This window comes from Canis aureus, chromosome 36 (genome assembly GCF_053574225.1).
Source record: "Canis aureus isolate CA01 chromosome 36, VMU_Caureus_v.1.0, whole genome shotgun sequence".
NCBI classification, from domain to species: domain Eukaryota; kingdom Metazoa; phylum Chordata; class Mammalia; order Carnivora; family Canidae; genus Canis; species Canis aureus.
The window spans coordinates 13,623,632-13,643,781 of record NC_135646.1 but is presented as its reverse complement, the minus strand read 5'-3'; the positions used below and the strand labels follow the sequence as shown (position 1 = coordinate 13,643,781).

The 20,150-nt window shown below is 39.7% G+C and overlaps 1 protein-coding gene across 22 annotated transcripts in view; it reads left to right on the top strand.

Annotated features, from left to right (window-relative positions):
• Positions 1-3,941: 3,941 nt before the first annotated feature.
• Positions 3,942-20,150, top strand: part of MAP2 (microtubule associated protein 2) — a 294,547-nt gene continuing 278,338 nt past the window's right edge. For 20 of the 22 annotated variants that reach the window (XM_077884967.1, XM_077884962.1, XM_077884951.1 and 17 more), the window contains exon 1: positions 3,942-4,080. The gene's annotated coding sequence lies outside the window, so the exon portion shown is untranslated. Of the gene's footprint in view, positions 4,081-12,657; positions 12,749-20,150 lie in introns of those variants that run through there. The other 2 variants (XM_077884946.1, XM_077884943.1) reach the window with 1 other exon arrangement.

The following is a 20,150-nucleotide window of genomic DNA, read 5'->3' as shown; positions in this document are numbered from 1 at the left end:
GCACAAGCATGGGGAGGGCAAAGGGAGAAGCAGACTCCCTGCTCAGCAGACAGCCCAACTGGAGGTTTGACCCTGGAATTTCGGAATCATGACCTCAGCCAAAGACAGATGCTTAACCGGTTGAGCTGCCCAGGCACCCCGAATTTTTGAAATTTAATGACGATTATAAACCCAAGGATTTAGGAAGCTCATAAACCACTAAGGAGGATAAATATCACACGATACACAAACACACAAACCACTTACTAAGGAACATCATAACTAAACAAATGATAAAGAAAATTTATGAAAGTAGCCATAAAAAGCTACACATTACATACAGGGGGAAAAATGACTTCAGTCTTCTCATAAAATGTGCAAGCCAGAGGGTAATGGAAATATATAATTAAAGTGATGAAGTAAAAAAAAAAAACCTGTTAATTAAAAATTGTATTATCTGTGAAAATATCACTTACAAAGAAAGACAAAATAAAATATTTCAAGACAATAAAATCGGAGAAAATTTGTCACCTACCTAACTCGACCTAACTACGAGAATACTACAACACAACACATTTGTCCTCTTTTCTGAGTTAGAAGAACTTCAAAAGCAATACTTATAATTCAATGTTGATGAGCACACAGGTATAATTTGTATGGCACTAGTAGGATAAACAACAGGTGAGGAAATGGTGCTGTACAGAAACAAAGATTTTTTACACTGTTAAAATTAAGTAGGAATTAATCCATACTATATTCCTATAAGTCAAGATGTTGATTATAATCTCAAAAACAACCACTAGAAAATTTATAGAAAAATAGAGTAAAAGAAATAAGAATGAAAAAATAGTACAATATAAAATACCTAATTATCAAAGTCAGTGATGGAACAATAGTGGAATAAAAAAGACTTAAGATATATACAAACACAGGCACCTGGGTGGCTCACTTAGTTAAGTGCCTGCCTTTGGCTCAGGTCATGATCTCGGGGTTCTGGAATCAAGCCCAACATCAAGGTCCCTGTTCAGTGGAGAGTCTGCTTCTCCCTCTATGCCTCTGCTTATGCTCTCTCTCACGCTCTCTCTGTCAAACAAATAAATGAAATCTTAAATATATATATATATATATATATATATACATAAACAAATGACATCATGACAGATGTGAGTCTTACCTTATCCATAATTATATTAAATGTAAATGGATTGGAAAAATGCAGATATTAGTAAGATGCACTTGAAACATTGTTTCAAATGTATAATAGATACACTCTTCATAAGAGAGACATTTTATATTAAGACACAAGAAAAAAAAAGACACAAGAAAGCCTTAAATATAAATATATAAATAAAATCCTCAACAAACTAATGATTTAAATCCAATAATATATAAGGATTATACACCATGATCAAGTGTGATTAATCTCAAGAATGCAATATTGGTTCAACATATAATCAATATGATAAATTATTTTAATAAAACAAAAAACATACAATCATCCCAATTAATGCAGAAAAAACATTTGATAAAATTCAACATCTTTTTATGGTAAAAGCACTCAATGAGCTAATAGAAACTTCCTCAGCCCAATCAAGAATAACCAAAAAAAAAACCCAAAGCCAACATCATATTTACTAAAGAATATAACAAGACAATTCAGTGAGGAAAGAATGTTTTTTAGGAAATGGTGCTGGTACAACCGGTTGTCAATATGCAAAAAAATAAAGTTAAGCCTGTACCTCACAACATATAAAAAAATTAACTGAAAATGAATCAACCAAACATAGACACTAAAAGTATGAAACTCTTAGAAAAAAGATAAAAATTGTCATGGCCTTGGATTAGGTAATAGTTTCTTACATATGATGCCAAAAATACAATAAACCAAATAAAAAATAGATATATCAGACTTCATCAAAATTAAAAACTGTTTCAGTGGACAGTGTCAAGGAAGTGAAAGGATAAGCCATAGAATCACATAAAATATTTGCAAATCATATACCTGATAAAGGATTAATATCCACAATGTGTAAGGAACACTTTCAACTCATCAATAAAAGACATGTAACTCAATTTTCAAAAGGGGCAAAGAGTTTGAACAAATAATTTTCCACATAAGATATATAAATGGGCAAGAAGCACATGAAACAATGCTCAATATCATCCCTGGTCACTAGGGATGTGCAAATCAAAACCACAATGAGATACTTCTTCACACCCACTAGAATAGCTAAAATTAAAAAAAAAAAAGACAAGGTATACCAAGTTTTGGTAATTATGTGGAAAAACTGAAAGCTTCATACATTGTTGGTATGAAGAATGTAAAATAGTGCAGCTTCTTTAAAAAAAAAAGTTTAGCAGTTACTCAAATTATTAAAAATACAGTTATATATAACTATAGATGTATATATTTCTAGACTGTATAGAAGATCTAGACATAAACACAAGAGAATTGAAAACATATACCCATATAAAAAAAAAAAGGTGTACACAAAAGTGCATAGCAGCAGAATTCACAGCATCCAAGAAGTGGAAACAACCTACTTCAGCTGTTTATCAGTGGATGAACAAAATGTGGCATATCCTACAAGGGAATATTATTAAGTTATAAAAAGTTAATACATGTTAAAAAGTTAACATAAAAGTTAATCCGTGTTAATACATGGATTAAGCTAAGAGAAAGCGTCTGGCACAAAAAGCTACACAGTATATGGTTCCATTTATATTACATGTCCAAAGTTGGCCAATCCATAGGGACAGAAATAAAACTAATAATTCTTAGGGGCTTAAGGAAGGTGAGAGTTGGAATTAGACTATCAGTGTGGCGGTTTCTTTTTATGGTGAGGAAAAGCTTCTGAAATTAGTGGCGATGCTTGCACAACTTTGTGAATATGCTAAAACCCACAGAACTGTACTTTTCAGAAGGCTGAATCTTCCTTAGCATCTGAATTATATCTCAATTTTAAAAGTAGAGCCAGGGAAAGATGTACTATGTTAAGTCTTAACCAAAAGAAGTCTGGTGTGATTATATTAATGTCAAACAAAGTGGGCTTTGCAGAAACAATATTACCAGGAAAGGAGAAACATTGATTATGATACATGAAATACTTCATCAAGAAAACATGTAATAGGGATCCCTGGGTGGTGCAGCGGTTTGGCGCCTGCCTTTGGCCCAGGGCACGATCCTGGAGACCCGGGATCGAATCCCACATCGGGCTCCCCGTGCATGGAGCCTGCTTCTCCCTCTGCCTTTGTCTCTGCCTCTCTCTCTCTGTGACTATCATAAACAAACAAAAAAAAAATTAAAAAAAAAGAAAACATGTAATAATCCTTATACATGCATATATACTATTTCAGAGCTTCAAAATACATGACAGAAAATCTAACAGAACTGGAAGAAGAAATAGACAAATCTACAATTATATAGTTGGCTATTTCAATACCCTTGTTCCTACTTAAAGATCAAATGAAAAAAAAATCTGCAGGGATATTGATAGAAACAACAATGGGCAAGTTGTCATAATCGACACTTATAAAACACTCCACCTAACTCTGCACATTTTTTCTCTAATGGATTTATGGAGATAATTGACACTATAAAAGTCATTCCTTGTAAGCGTACAGTGTGCTGAGTATTAGTAGGCTTACACAGTTAGGCACCTATAACCATCCAGTTTGGGAACAATAAAAACACCACAAGAAAAAATTCCCTTGTGCTGGTTTGTAGTCAACTGTTCCCACTCTTCACCTCAGGCAGCCAGCCGTCTACTCTCTATTTTGGTTGTTTTGGCTTTTCTAAAATTTCACACGGATGAAATCATACAATAAGTAATCTTTTGTGTCTGGCTTCTTGAATTTAAACAAATGTCTTTGAGGTTCATCCTGCTTGTTGCACATATCAGCACCCGGTCCCATCATTGTGTGGTAGCATTCTAGCCCAGAACTCTATTATCTGCTCATGAGTTCTGTGACATAAGGGTGGCTTCTAGTTTTCAGCTGGCATGAATTATGCTGCTCTGAACATGAAGATGAACATCTTGGCGTGGACATACGTTTCCTTTTTCTTGGGCAGAGAACTGAGAGTGGAGCACCTAGGTATATGTAAGTGCACATGTACATTTTTAAGAAACTGATAGTTTTCCCAAGTAAGTGTCGAGCTTTATTCTATTACCATCAAGGTAGGAGAATTCCAATGTCTTCACATCCACACTGACACTCAGTATTGTCGGTCTTTGTAATTATATTCTTTCTAGGCTATATGTGGCATCTTTCCATGTTCTTAGTAGCCACTCCTATATATTCTGTGGTAAAGGCATCTACTCAAATATTTAGTCTTTTGGTGGAGAGCTGAGATGGGTTGTGTATCTTCATATTATTGAGTTCTGAGAATTCTTTATAATACCTGTGCACAAAGCCTTTACAGAAGGTGGGATTATTAGATCACTTGGGAAGCTCAGGAGCACACCGGGTGAAATCTGAAACTGGTCCCCTGTAAAGGAGGGCAAGGAAGAAAGAAGAAAAGAAAGAAGAAAAGATTCTTCTTTCTTCAGGTTGGTAGGTGGAAAGATTAATAAGCAAGGGGACTTACATTCGAGGCTTGTTGTGGACAGCCACAAAATGAATAGATTTCTGTGCTCGCCTGCCAGGAAAAATGTTTCTAAGAGGCCTTACCTGGGTTCAGATGTCCTTGGCAACACTTTGTTCTCTCACAGATACATCCTTGAAAACTGCTCCCACTGTGGGAATGGTGAGCAGAATGTTCATTCAAAGGACAGGAGAGGAGGTAAGAAGCTGCTGATAGGCCCAAACCAGCTCATAGGTCTACCCATGGTCACATCCTCTCGATGACCTCTTCTAACCCTGCACCTCTCTGGTGCCCATCGCCTACAGTCTTAAATATCTCATTTGTGTGTAGCATACCCTGAGCGGTAAGCAAGGGGTGTCACTAGCACAGAGGTGATTCATTTGACTCTATCTGGCATTGGAGGCAGATATGACAGCCATGGTATAGACACATGCAGGAAAAAACCACAGATTAAGATAATGAAATTTAAGTAACAATTTTTTTTTTCTACTGAGAGCCACATGATCCAAACCACTAATTTATTAAGTCCCCTAGGGTGTGTGGAGGGGGGGGATCACTCAGAGTATTCACTTGTATCCTCGTGTGATTTAATAAAGATGATACACTAGTAGACTCATCAGGTAGGAATGTACAACCTTCTGTCTGGATAATGGCGCAGGTGTCTTCTTGCAAAGCAGTAATAAAGGCCATTCTATTCTGGAGGACAGCTTTTCTTGTTAGAGTCACTTAGGTGTTCAGCAAAGACAAAATTTGAAGGCTGTCATTTAAGGTTATTGGCTGAATTTAGTAGGGACTTTTTTTCTATGTGCTATAATATCCTCCAGGCCAGAGGAGAGGGAAAAAGCGGCCAAATGATCATAGCAGTAGAAAGAAGACAGACTGTGCCCATCTACCCTTGAGAAGAGAGAGTTTGGCAAGTTTTCTTACCAAGGGGCAGATTCTTCCCTATATGTTCGGAGAAAACCTGGGGTACAGCAGCCCAACCACACAGACTACACAGGTAGAAGCCACAAAGATTTCTATCTCACAACCATTGGGATTCATTCAGGGCTTCCCAGTACGCACCTGAGTGGCATGACTAGTTAGTGCCAAACTATTGCTATCCTTCGTATAACAGAATGGCTACACTTTTCCAGTAATATCCATCCCATATTCTTGGTCAAATTAGTTTGGTTCTGTTTGACATTTTTCTGTTCCCAACCTGGAATAAGGGTGCATCTGTGCTCAAATCTGCATAAACTGAGTTGAGCCACAGGAACCCATCCTAAATCTGAGCGTAGCCACTCATAGCCTTGATAGTGATATTTTTAGGATCCTTCCAGTCAGCAGTTTGACGGGCTGCCTGTGTAGCTTGATAGAAGAGGAATCCCCATGCCCAGGGTTATTGATAGTGTGTGCCACAGGTTTCTAAGTCAGTATCAGGTGAATTAAGAATATTAGTCCTAGTTTGCTCTTCCTTAATGTACGGTTGTAGTGCTTCCAACCCCTTCCCTGGAGTAGTGATACCCACCATGGCAACCATGACAAGCTAGAAAGGGCCAGTGCCTACATATCCAATAATTGGATTCATTTCTTAGCCAGGCATATTGGGGGGGGCATTGTAGAAAGGCATTTTCATCAGGTACCCATCTCATGACTGGGCACCACAGGAACAGCAGATGTCTAAGGTTGAAAAGATGGATATTTAGTAGGAACTTCTATGGGAGGGTCTTGCCCTTCCATAAGAATTAAACTTGTGGCCTGGTCCTTAGATGTGAATGTGCTACAGCTTTAGGAATTTGACCTGTTGGTCAAGGGAAGCAGCACTGTCCAGTGTGAGGAAATGTACCAGATGGCATATGCCAGACCAGGACCCCACCTCCTTCCCTCTTTCACTGATACATTTTCCATTCCAGATATGGTGTGTTTCAACAGGTCCAATATGCAGCAGGAAAACGGGATCCCAGTGGAGAATGAGTAGTTCCCTCTTAACCAGTGGTGCAAAGTAACTCCCCATCTAGGAGAGATGTCCCATTGCAAATTCTAGTCAATGATGCCTTTCCCAGGTGTGATGGAGCTTGGTGTTCTCAGCAGCATTACCCCAATGAGAATCAGAACAATGGCTATTTCCCAAAATTTCTACACTGTTTACAGTATTGGGCATTTTGGCAGGTGTTCCCAGTCTGACATACAGAGCAACAGGGCCTACTAGTTGATGACTCAAATGTATTAAAACCTGAGAAAGTACCACCTAGCCAAGGTGGTTTTACCTGTTAGTAATTCAGTCTGCTGCTTTAAAACATTCCATTCTTCCTTTCGACTATCCCTGCCTGCTGCTTGCATGTTATAGGAAAATAGAACCTCCATTCAATGTTATGTTCTTTTGCCCAATCTTACACATCATAATCTTTGAAATGTGACCTCCCCCCATCACTGTCTATTCAATGATGACATCTATACGTGATCCTTAGCTCCTCAAATACCCTAATGGTGGGCAGCCTGGTTTGTGCAGCAACAAGGGTAACCTTGGGTTAGGCCAGACCAAGTGTTTCCACACAAGCCAAGGCATACTTAGAATCCTCACTCAGAGGAAAGGAGACAGTATCAGTAATTTGCCAATCCCTTACTGGTTGGGAACTCCAGTGGATGGTTCAAGATTCCTTTGGCAGTTACCTTGATGTTGTCTAGAACACACAGAACATGCTGTTACTGTATTAACCAAGTCATTGTATTTCAATCCTGTATCCTTGGCATGCATCACCCCTACTGGGTGCTATGGTGGTTGCTCTTTTTAGCACTCAATCTGCTGCATCTACCGAAGCATCCTTTGCTATGGCTTGTACCCAAGCTAGGGCCTCAGCTTCCTGATGGTCAAGGGGTGTCAACATACACCTTATGAGCTGGGACATGGAAGACCGTGAGGATTGCCTCAGACTCTTGCAGGGGAACCCAAATGTCTTTCCACATATCTTTTTTTTTAAGATTTTATTTATTTATTCATGAGAGACACAGAGATAAAGAGAGAGGCAGAGACACAGGCAGAGGGAGAAGCAGGCTCCATGCAGGGAGCCCGATGTGGGACTTGATCCTGGGTCTCCAGGATCATGCCCTGGGCTGAAGGCGGCGCTAAACCACTGAGCCACCCAGGCTGCCCTCTTTCCACATATCTTGACCCCAGAAAGTCTTATTCATAATCATCCACCCTTTTAAAACAGCCCAACTGTCAGTGTAAAGGGTTAATGGTCAGGGTTCATGAATGAACACCAGCCAAACCACTGGGAGTTCATCCCAGTAGCTGCTATGGTTTGTTCCTATTTCCACCCAGATGGTGTCAGTATTGGGCTGCAGTTTGTGTGGATGGGTTGCCCCGACCAGACCCACCTCTTTCTGTGCATCAGAGAGAATTTTCTCCACTCCCTCTATATTGGCCAAAAAGGCCACCATAGGAATGGGGCAGAGGTATTTAGAAGCTCTACATACTCTATGGTGCCTAATAGTACTGTATTTCTAGAGAGAGTGAGCTGATAGTAGAGTGCTCCTCTGCTATAAGTAGGTCTTGGTTAAAGTGGGAGTTTGAACTACAGCAGAAGTGGGTGGATGGAACAGATTTCTAACCCACCCCTTGATAAGAAGGGAAGCTCTTACCATGACATGTTGTTCCTTCATGAGAGGCTCTACCTGGAGAGTGCTATATGCCCTGCTGGAAGCTATTGCTCTTGGAGGTATATCAGGTTTCTGTACCTTCCACAGCTGTGTCCAAAATCCTAGGGGTATTCTCTCCTTCTGTTGTCTCTGCCACAGTGTCCAACCTATACCTTCTAGAGTCATGGACATATCTAACTCAGATGGGAGCCCAGAACTCCAATCTCTTTCACTAGTATTTTTGCTTTCTCAAAGGCAGTTTGTTACACTGATTCCCAGTCTCACATGTATCCTTTATTTGTCAGATGGCATAGGAGATGGAGACACTGTGCCAGGTCCTTCAAAATCCCCAAATCCATACAAACTCTTGTACTTCTCTCATGTCCTCAGGGATAGGCTTGCACCTTAATAATCATAGTGTCTGAGACAACATGTGTCTCTACTCAACCAAAGGACTTCCCACAATTTTACGGCAGTCCCTGGATCTTAAAATTCTGTGGGTTCACTGCCCATCCTCTCCCTCACAGATGTTCCAGAAAAGTCTGCAGAATGTCTTGCAGCAGAGGCAAGTCTTTACATGAAAACATTATGTCATCAATGTAATGGACTCATTTTACTGATTCGGGGAAGGACGACAAGGACAGATCTTTGGATAGCATCTCATGACGTCTTGTGGGGCTGTGCAAGTAGCCTTATGGAAATACTTGAAAGGTCCATTGTTGCCCTTCACTTATGAAGGCAAAATCATCTTCGGACTTAGCAGCCAAATTTATACTGAAAAAATCACTTGCTAAGTCCAGTACAGCATGTTACCTTCCTGGGACCAGGGCCAAGGTATATAAGATAATGGCAATATAGGGAACAGCCACATAGCTGGGTGGGTCAGGGGGAGGTACTACTTTATTCAATTCTTGGTAGTCCATGGTCATCCACCATGAGTCATGAGGCTTTTTTACTGCATACCAGGCTATTAGAAGCACGATGGGCAGGCCACAATATCCACTTGGTGTTGTTTTTAGATAGCTTCTCCTTTTTTCTTTATACCCCCAGTACCAGGCAATTTATATTGTTTCAGTAGTTACCGCTTTTCCTGGGGGTGGTAGATTTACTAGTTCCCAGTTGGTGTTTTCCTTCAAAAAAAAAAAAAAAAAAGCCTCAGAGTTTACAGTTTGATTACTCTAACCAGGAGGCAGGGTTCACTGATAGAATTGCAAACATATGTATCAATGAGGCAGAACTATCAGAAAGTCTAAAATCTAAAGCACTGACAACACCAAATACTGTTGAGGATGTGGAGCAACGGGAATTTTTGTTCATTATTGGTGGAAAAGTACAACTACTTTGGAAGACATTTTGGCAGCCTCTTACAAGGCTAAACAGTCTACTATACAATTCGGCAACTGTGCTCCTAGATATTTACTTAAATGAGCTGAAAACATATGTCAGCACAAAAACCTGAACTTGAATGTTTATAGCAGCTTTAGTCATGATTGTCAAAAATTAGAAGCAATCAAGATGTCTTCAATAGGTGAGTAGGTAAACTGGTACATTCATACAATGAAATATTATTCAGTGATAAAAAGAAATGAGCTATCAAGCCAGGACAAAGCATGAAAAGATCTCATATGCTTACTACTAAATGAAAGAAGCCAATCTATAGTGAAAGGGCTATGTATTGTATGATTTCAACTATATGACATCTGGGTAGGGAGGAGAAAGAAGAGAGAGGCATAAGTAGGGCCCAGGGGATTTTTAGGGCAGTGAACTATTCTATATCATCCTGTAAATGGTAGATACATGACAGTATACATTTGGCAAAATCTGCAAAACTACAAGGCCAAGAGCAAGCTTTAATGTAAACTATTCTCTTTATTAATAATAATGTCTAATGTGCCCTAAAGGCAGAGCCCAGTGAACTTGGCCCAGCTCCTCATGGGAGATGCTTCATGACGGGAAGAACTAAAATGTCTCGTGGATGCCTGATGTCCTCGTGGCTGCCACATGGGGACAAGAGTACAGTTGTAACAGGTGTAACATATCCATGCAGGATGTTACTAATAGAAGAAAGTCTGGGCAGAAGGAAAGGAAGTATATTAGGAATTCTCTATACTTTCTGTTTAATTTTTCTCTGTAATTACAAAAGCATTATGAGAAATAAAGCTTATTAATATATATGTATTTTTAATAAAACCTCAAGAATATCTAAAGAAATAGAGGCCTATACCATGTTCATGGATTAGAAGATTCAATATTGCTAAGATGGCAATTCTGCAAAACTTGATGTATAAATTGAACATAAGTTCAACTAAAAAACAGCATTATTTTTATAGAAATTGATAAGTTGGCGTGAAAATTTATACAGAAATGCAAACACTAGATGATTCAAAAGATTTTTGAAAGACAGTAATAACATTGTAAGACTTGCAACCCTTGACTTCTGCAAAGCTAGAATAATATTTTGCTTGCAGAACATGAGGATGGGCAGGATTGTGCTCGAGGTACATCATCTACTTTAAGTTCAGAGTTGATGCAGACTCAGGGGAATTCTTCCTGAAGCAAAAGAAGGCAGCAGGGAGTGCCATCCTTTTGGAATGTGGTTCTTGTATCAAATAGCACAGAATTAACAGAACTGAGAAACAATAATTGTACTGGAGATACTCTCAGTGAGCATCTGCACCAGTGTGCTAGGTCATGCCTGTCAGTTTGCTAACACCCTGGCAGGATTCATAATCTTCCTTCCATCCCTCATATGGTTTCATAAGTCTCCTAAGATCTATTCTCAAGCAGGCCCTGTTCTGAGGAAGAGACCTAACTCCTCCAACTTCCCTGCTACTTGGGTGTGCCCTGATACTTCCAACCTCACTGGAAGCGTCACCGAGATATGGGGTGAAGCTGGGTGGAGGGAAGCAATACAGAGAGCATGGGGTGTGACTTCAGAGGCCAGGGTTTCAGAGTTTGCTGTTATAGTTTTTCATCTTCACAGCCTCTTATCATTAGGTTTCTTTTTTCCATCTGAAAATTGAGGGAATTAAACCAGATGTATTGGAAAATCACTAGGAATCAACTCTAGGAAATCAACTCTAATGTTCTATAGATCTATGATTCTACGGATAATAAAGGGACAAAACCAAATTATAAGTGCTGTTTCATCAGCACTGTGAAATTGTACAAGCCACACCTCACTCTCTCGGCTGACCTTAAAAACACCTGTTACAACTTGATAGAAATGCTTGAAGCAACTCTGAGTTGCATCTTACCTCTCTCACTTATAATAAAGTGCCGTTCTCTGATTATGAAGATTCTGAGGTAAAGAATCATCTGTTTTCCCCATTGGTCCTATCACTTTCAGAAGTATCTAAGGTGTTATTTTTAATGGCAACATTTCAAGGTCAACATTTTCTGTGTTTTCTAATTCATTATTCTTATTCTTTATACTCTTCACAGACTCTTCTTATTCATGATGCAATTATATCCTCATATTAAACACGGCAGAGGGGTAGGGTTAATATTTTTATCCTCACTCATATACTGTGAATTAGATTAAGATGGGGGACTCTGGAGCATACATCTAGCTATCTAGCGTGTAATAAAATCCCTGAAGGCAGTAGTTTTGGGTAGGGGGAGGGAGGCAGAGGAGTCTGTTTTATTCGTGTTTCTACAGTGCCTAGAACAGGGCCGGATGGGGTAGGCTTCATTAAACATTTGTTGAATGAAAAAATGAATGAATGCATCTGGTTAGTGGCAAAGACGTCTAAATTCTTAGCCATTGCTCCCTTAGTACTGACCAGAGTTGCTCTCTCTCCTCATGCCCCCCCCATCACCCCCCCCCCCATTTTCCGGATGCAACCGCTGTCAGGTTTGTGCAAGCGAGGCCAGCGAGCCTTCTGCGCGGAGGGGTAGCGGGGCCCCTCGCCTCACAGTGACAAGAGAAGGAAAGGAGGGCATTTATGGGGACACCAATTCCCCCCCAGGTGTCAGAGGAGGAGGTCCGCTGGGTGTCTCAGGCCCGAGGGAGCTGGCCTCCCTTCGGTGGCGGCGGAGGGGGACTCTCTGGAGCCCCGCGTGGCCGGCGGCCCCTGAGCGGTGTCCTGCGGCGGCGGAGGAGGCCGGGCCGCGCTCCCCCTGCGGGGCACTGCCGCTGGGGCCCCGCCGAGCCGCCTGCAGGCGTCCGCATGGGGAGGCGGGGCCGGGGCGGGGCGGGGACCGCGGGGGCGTGGCCGGGGCGGGGCCGCGGGGCGGGGCCGGGGCGGGGCGGCGGCCGCGGGGGGCGGGGCCGGGGCGGGGCGGTGGCTACGGGAGCCCCGGCCAGGGCGGTGCTCAGACTGGGCCGGGCGCTCGGGCTGCGCGGGCTCTCGGCGGCCGCGAGGCAGCAGCATCCTCCTCCTCCTCCTTCTCCTCCTCCTCCTTCTCCTCCTCCTCCTCGCTCCCCTTTCTTTCCTTCCGCTTCTTTCTCTTCTCCTCCTTCCCCTGCCCCGTCTCCCCTCCACCTTCACCGGAGGGCACCGAGTCGTCCAGTCCGGGAGCGCAGGCAGCGGCCCCCGCGGGTGCATCCGTCCAGTCCAGGTAAGAGAGCCGCCCCACCTCGGCTTCCGTGCAGGACGCCTTTCCTTCCCCCGCTTGGCTCTGTGCGTGGACGGAGCCTCAGCCGGGAAAGGGTGGGCAGGGCTGTCTGGTCCCCTGTGTGTTGGAAGCCGGCGCAGGTTGGCCGCCTGTCCCGCCTCCCACCTGGCGGCAGCCTCGGGCCCGGCCTCCCCAGGTGTCCCCACAGAGCAGGGCAATGGGCGCTGCTGCTGCTTCCTGGCCCTAGGTTCCTAGGACAGCCTGTGACCTTGCTAGGTACCACTTTGAAGCCCCGGGAACTTACGTCGGGTTAGGATAGCCCTGTGCATTCAGAGCCAGTATCACCTGAGCTGTAGAAAGACGAGGAGTGGGTCATACAATGATAATGGGGGGGGGGGGTAGAGTTTTTTTTTTTTTTTTTTTGTCCCTCTAGCTGCAGAGACCTGCACACTGACGAATGAGTGAGTTGGGGAAGCCTTTTCAATTTGAAATCATTTTCCTTGTAATTCTTCCAAAAATAGCTGGAAGAAGAAAATTGATAAATATGATTTTAGGAAAATGAAAAAATCAAGTGTCTGGTCGTGTTGGAGGGCGGGACACGAAAATATGTCTGGATGAGCTTGAACGTCCACACAGTCTTTCTGTTTCAAGCGATGGGGGTGGGAAGCCTGCACCTACAGTCTGTCTATTCTTTTTCTTTTTAAAAGGCTTTTGGGGGCCCGCAATGCCGAGTTTCGTCCTTCCCCAACCTAGTCTTTTGTTTAAGGATGGAGATTTAAAGGAGTGTATGAAAGGAGCCAGGAGTGGGGAGGTGTGTTTGGGTGTGTGTAGGGGAGGGGTGAGGGTAGTAAAGCAGATGGGGTCAGGAAAAAAAAGGCATCTTTGAAAACTGGAATTGATGTTATACTGCCTGGCATCAAGGCTTCAGGATTTTTGTCAGAAAATAAAAAGCTTTCATTAGCAACAAGCCCGTTTATAACAATTGCTGTGTGCCATCTGCTGTAAGCCCTTAGCATAATGCTTCCAGGACATGGACACTTAAAACTGACACAATGTGAAGGGTTTTCGTTTAAATGCATACACATACATACTCATGCACGTGTGCACTTGTACACATCACACACACACATGCACACATATAATACGCTATACATAATATTGCAAAAGGGAATAGATACTTAAAGGACAAATCTTTTTAAATTTTTTTTTGAGGGTTTGAGGATTATGGTGTGACTGAACTCTAGTGCAGAACAAAAAAATATTGTTGGGGTGATATATAATTTTGAATGTGAGGGAGAGGGATTAATGGATGTTGGCAAGGAACTAACTCAAATGTTAAAGGTATAATTTATTTAAAAATGGTTGATCCAGGAGAGGAAATGACTGCAAACTGAAATTGAGGTTTGCAGCCGCAGTGAGGCGATGGAGAACAAAGCCTTTTATGTGAGCCACATTATGCAAAATGTCCTGGGCTTGAGCTTCAGGTACCAGCCCAGTATAAAGCATAGCTCTGTCATGCTGTCATTTCATTGTGGGCAATTATATTTTTTTTGGCAATGGAAATAGACTAAATAAATAAAAGCCCTTTAGAATGCCCAAGAGGAAGATTATAGCCTTTCACCTGACTGTGACACTAAACACCCGTTTAACTGGGCAATAGGTGTATTTCGGTAGAAATCTTTATGAATTTGTAAATCCTGGGTGTTTCAGTCAACCCTCTCCCCTTTATGCACAAAAGCATCCTCCCTCCAAGTAAAGGTAGGTGGCATTTTTTTCTTTCAATAAAGAATATTGTATTTGTGTGTGTATTGTAACATTGATTTTCTGATAATTTTCTTTGATGACCATAGGTTTACATCTGTAGTCATGATTTGCATGTTATGAAGCTATTGTGCCTTTAAGATCATTGGTCCATGCTGCTTATCTGTTCGTGACTTATTTCATGTTAATTTATAGTATTTCATAGTTTGCTGTAATACCATTTAATTTCCAGAAGTTTAAAAAAATTTTACATGTAAGTAGAAAATTGTCTAATACACATACACCTGGAGATCTAAGTAATTTAAAAATTGAGCTTCTTTTAAAATTTTTGATTACATTAGTTTTCATTTTCTTTGTTTCTCTCCTCTCTTATTTTTCCCCTTCTTCTTGTCAAGCAAATAACCTGTTTCTTTCTGGCTGGTGGTGCCACTTTAAGCTTCTGGTTGTGTCTCGACTACCAAAAGCAGAGATAGATGTCTCAGGAATTTTGAATGTAGGATTTGTTAATTCTCCACCGCCACCCTCTCAGGATGACTTGTTTACAGCACCTACTCCGGGAGGAGAAAGAATGTGCTGAGAGAGCATGACCCAGTGAAACTGGCACAGCCATTACCTCATCATAGTAGCTACTTCAGATTCATTGAGAGAGCAGACATCCTCTCAGTGGAAACCAAACACCAGGAGCACGCCCATCCCTAGGCAGAAGCCCTTCTCATCCCATAGCAGCCTCTACTAATATTGCTTTGCTGAGGTTAAAGGGATATTTTCTCTTTTAAGTACTTCTTTTCAAAGTATTTCTTTTCAGAGATCTTGAACTTGGACAAAAATATGCAGCCAGAAATGAAACTTGGCACAGAACCTAAGCCTGAAGGAACTATTTCATTCCTTTACCACTTTTGGCTTAAATCAATTTGCAAATTTTCTAAACATCAGAAGGGAGAAGGAAGAAAAAATATTTGTTAGTGTATCCTTGCATGTTTTCTTAGGACACACATATTTTGTGTTGAATTTTACTAGCAACTGGATAACAGACTGGACTACTTTGAGAACTATAGTTCCACTGTTGGACTTGAAAATTAAATAGTTATTATGTTTGTTTAGATGCATACATAGCAGTGTGTGTATCCCTAAATTATTCATCAATATCCACGGGAGACAGACTATCTGAAACCAACTTGGGGATTTTAGTATTGAATTAGATTATTCTGATGAATGAAGTCTTCAATTCTTCATTTCCTTGTGACAGATTAAGATAAAGAATCTGAAATAACAGTTATAGTAGGTGACAACAATACCCCCAGGTCAATACTATTCTCCTTAATGCTAACAGTAGTCATTAGGTAAGTCATTACTAGATGCATGAAGCTGAAGATAATATTCTGAAAAAGTCATAAGCTCTTTTGTCTCTGATCCATGAATTAAAGATGCTATTAAGCTCTCTGATTCATATCTGATTCTTTTGGTATATCAGTTGTTTTTGCTACCTTAATTCTCTCTATATCTTTATTATTGTCATTGTCTTGATCTACTCGTTCTATACCTCTGATATGGAGAGTATTTTGATCATTTCACCAATTTTCCCCTCTACACCATTTTAATCTCACATTTGAATGTTAGAATTCTCTATTACTATTACTAGTATTCTTTAATAGTATTATTCTCAGTACAAATTAGCTTTTAGGAGAGCATTTATTCCTATTTATTTATTATTCATTTATATGTCACCTATTAGAAATAATCATACTGCAGGCTATGTAATATCAAAAATATAGCAGACATGGTCCCTGGCTTTAAGAAATTTACAAATAAAATTAGAAGAATTTATTTCTTTTGTAAGAGGGGACGTTCAGATGAGTAGTTGTTGTATTACAGCTACAACGCAGAGAGCAAGGGACTGCATTTGGACAGAGGAGATGTCCCAGCATCTCAAAGACAAGCTGTTATGCATCAGTTACATAAATATCCTAATGTATACCTACCTTTCGAGTCCATATATATTTATATATTTTTAATTAGGGCATGATAAAATATAACTCTTTGTTTGTGTGCATGTATATATACGCATACATACTGCAAATACTGATAGGCCCTCAAGCACTTCCATCAATCAGCTGTAGAAAGTAATATCTTTAAGTGCTGTAAGCACACGAAAGTTAAAATTCATAGTTTTCTGAGAAGCAACTTCGGTTATTTTCAAGGGATTATCAGTCCTAGGAGTTGATTCCAGGCCTCAAAAGCAGTTAAAGAACTATGAAGTCAGAGATGATAGACAAAGCACCAAAATCAAGGGGAAGGGTCTGTGGAGAAGTTTGGGTGGGTGGGTGGGTTGCAGTAGGAGGAGAACCGAAGAACGAAAGCAGGTTCTCATTGTTAATAGTTGATTCCGGATGGAGAAGAGCCTGCGTCTAAGTGGTTGGAGAAGTAAGAAATCTGTTTTGTTTTTCTACCTCCTCATAATGTTTTGTCCATATTCTTCCCTGTCATTACTTTGAACTAAGGCTGTAGGTGTTTCCTTATGAAATTTATAAAAGATGCTTATTGGAAGCAATTCTGTAGTGTATCAAAAATTTTAAAACAACGTGAATACAATTAGTTGACTTTTTAGGGAAAACACTTTGAATCTAATCTTTGAACTTAATCTCTCCTGTTCAAGAGAAATAAGCTTTCCTTTGAGTTATAGTATTTTAACATGATACTTATTACTTCTACATTTTAATGAAATTCTCTGGGAATTTAGACACAATAAAGAGCTCAGGATTTCCTCTTTCAGTTGGTTAACTTATATTGTGGGCTTTGGGGAAAGTTTTAAACGATTTGTTTTCCATTAAAACTCGCCAGAGGCAACAAATTTCTTTTTTGTTTTTTGCTTTTTTGTTATGTTAATAAGTCTTATAGAGAAAATAAATTTACTTGTAATAAGGTCACACAGCTTGACTTTCCCCTTCTTTGTTTCCTTTTTTCCTTCCTTCTTCCCCCAGACTTTTTCTTTCGTTTCTTCTTCCCTTTCTTTGCTCTTTCTTTTCAATTTGTGTTGGCAAAAAATCATTGATCATTAGAAAATGCAAATACTGTATAGCTTGCTATTTTTATTGACTTTATTTTCCATTACATCTATATTTCTCATTTAACATGCAGTTTTATGCTACCTTCTCTCCCTCCTCAGTGCTCTATCCCTGTCTTGGCTCTTTCTTTGATCTTGCCTTCTTTATCCTCTAGCCTTGAATAATCTTTTCCTTGTATACTAGTCTTTGATTGTGTGTTTTGCCTCTAGGAGGCCTTTCTGAATCTGGAAGAAAAGTTACTACCTTGTTTCTTCCCATGATTTAAACCAAGTTTACCCAGGTTCCCTTATCTTAAATCTAAGTGCTCATCCCAACTGTGTCTTCACCAGCATTCTTTAAATTATTTTTTTTTAAATCTGCAGGTAAAAATAGTACATCTATACCACTAATTGTTTTCAAAGTGAAAAATCTGGTTAACCAACTACTTTTTTTTTGTCATTTTTCTTACCTGACACCAAGTAAAATGGTTCAGCTATTTTTATAAATTAAATTGACTATTAAAGTCATTATGAGTCAGTCAATCCATTGTCTTCAGTTAATGCTAGTTAACTAATTCCACAGATAAATACTTAATATTTTGAGTACCAACTACTCAATGACCAATCAGAAAATATTGAACTAGATGAATTCAGTTTTGTATAAAATATTTCTAATTACATTGCTCTGAACAACATCATCATTAGCCATCTTGAATCCATTTCAAAATGATCATAAAAGACAGTGCCTGAATATCCATGAGAATATTTCATCATTTAACTATCTAGGTCTATTACATTTAAAGCAAACTCATTAGTAAATACACAAATTCTATTAATTTGATGCTAACTAATGATGCCGATATGAGCCTTTCACATTACCTTATTTAAGTGTTAATGGCTTATAGTTGGCTACATGTTATTGTTGTAACAGTTGTAACAGTACTGTGTTGTATTGTTCATGGACAACAGTGAAATTCTATAATGAGTTGATACCGAAACATGTTCTCAATTTTATTGTCTTAGAAAGAATGATGCAGCATCACTGTCACTGACACTAAAGCAATTGATGATCAGCTGTGAAGTTTTATTATTTTATTTGGGCCTTGAACCTCTCAAAATTGTGGTTAGTCTTTCCGTAAGTGTATGCAGATTTTTGGCAGAACAATATTTTAAACAAGATGCTGCTTACTTTTTGTATGATACTATATTTCTTTGGCTCATTTTTAAAAACAGGCAAAAAAGTTTAAGGATTCAGCTATGTATTCTTTTTATGTTAATGTTATTGAGTATAGTTGGGACAAGACCTCATTCGTTAATTTACTGCACATACTTACCATTTATTGTTTGAAAAAATTTGCAACCAAGAGCATAAAATTTTTTTCTTCAGTGGACAATAATATGGAGTCAGTACATATAGTAGCTTTTGATCACATGAAATTTGTTTGCCTTGTGTCTCACAAAGGGCTAGGTTGGTAGTATTTGTGTGTGTGTGTGTGTGTGTGTGTGTGTGTGTCTAATAATCTTTGTAGACAGTCTTTTAGAAGTACTCCATTTTTTATAGTTGAAATAAATTATTTTGCAATCAGTTGACTTTGAGAAAATGAAAAACTATACTATGATGTTCCACATGTGAACATTTGATATTAAATACAATTTGATAAGAAAAACAATTTTATGGGGCACCTGGGTGGCTCAGTTGATTAAGCATCTGCCTTCAGCTTGGGTCATGATCTTAGGGTCCTGGGATGGAGCCCAGCATCTAAGCTCCCTGCTCAGCACAGCAGGGAGTCCGCTTCTCCCGCTCCTACCCTACCACCCACTCCACCACGTACACACGTGTGCTCTCTCTCTGTCGCTTCTCTCTCTCTTGAATAAATAAATACAATCTTTTTAAAAAAAGAAAAGAAAAATGATGTTATGGGTGTTCATTAATGAAATCAGATCGGATGAATTTCAACCTATTTGTATACTTTTCTGTTTAGAGATATAGTCCAGATTCCATTTTCCATTATTGAAATCAAATGGTAAAGCTAAATACTGTGCCCAAAATAAAAACATCTCTGTTTTGATAAAAATGTCCTAAATTGAAATATGACCCTTAAATTTATCTTTTAAGAAGTGTAGGTAGCACTACTTTTGCATGCAAAATGCAGTTTATCTTCACTGAAACAGCAGAAGCCAGAGTTGATGGATCTTTAGAAATTTTACTGTCAAGAAAGCATCCAGAAAGCACTAAGCATCCTACTGTAAGCCAAATATCTTCTCAAACAATAAATTGAGTGTGGTCTAGGGTTTATTTAAATGGGCTTTGGCCATTGTGCTTCAAACCAAAGCTTGCCTCATTCATAGATTACATGATGGAAATTGTTATAGACTACTGAGTAGCGGCTCTTGGTGAAATTGAGGTTTTGTGGTGTTTTGTTTTGTTTTGTTTTTACAGTTCTTATATATTTCATATTCAGTCACCAGTTCCATGATTTTTATTCCTTTTGTTTTGAATAGATGTGAGGGTGGTCACTCTCAAAATTAGAGTTTATGAAAACTGCACAATCCCGGACAGCGTCACTCCTTATTTCAACCCCTTCTCAAAGACTACATGAGGGT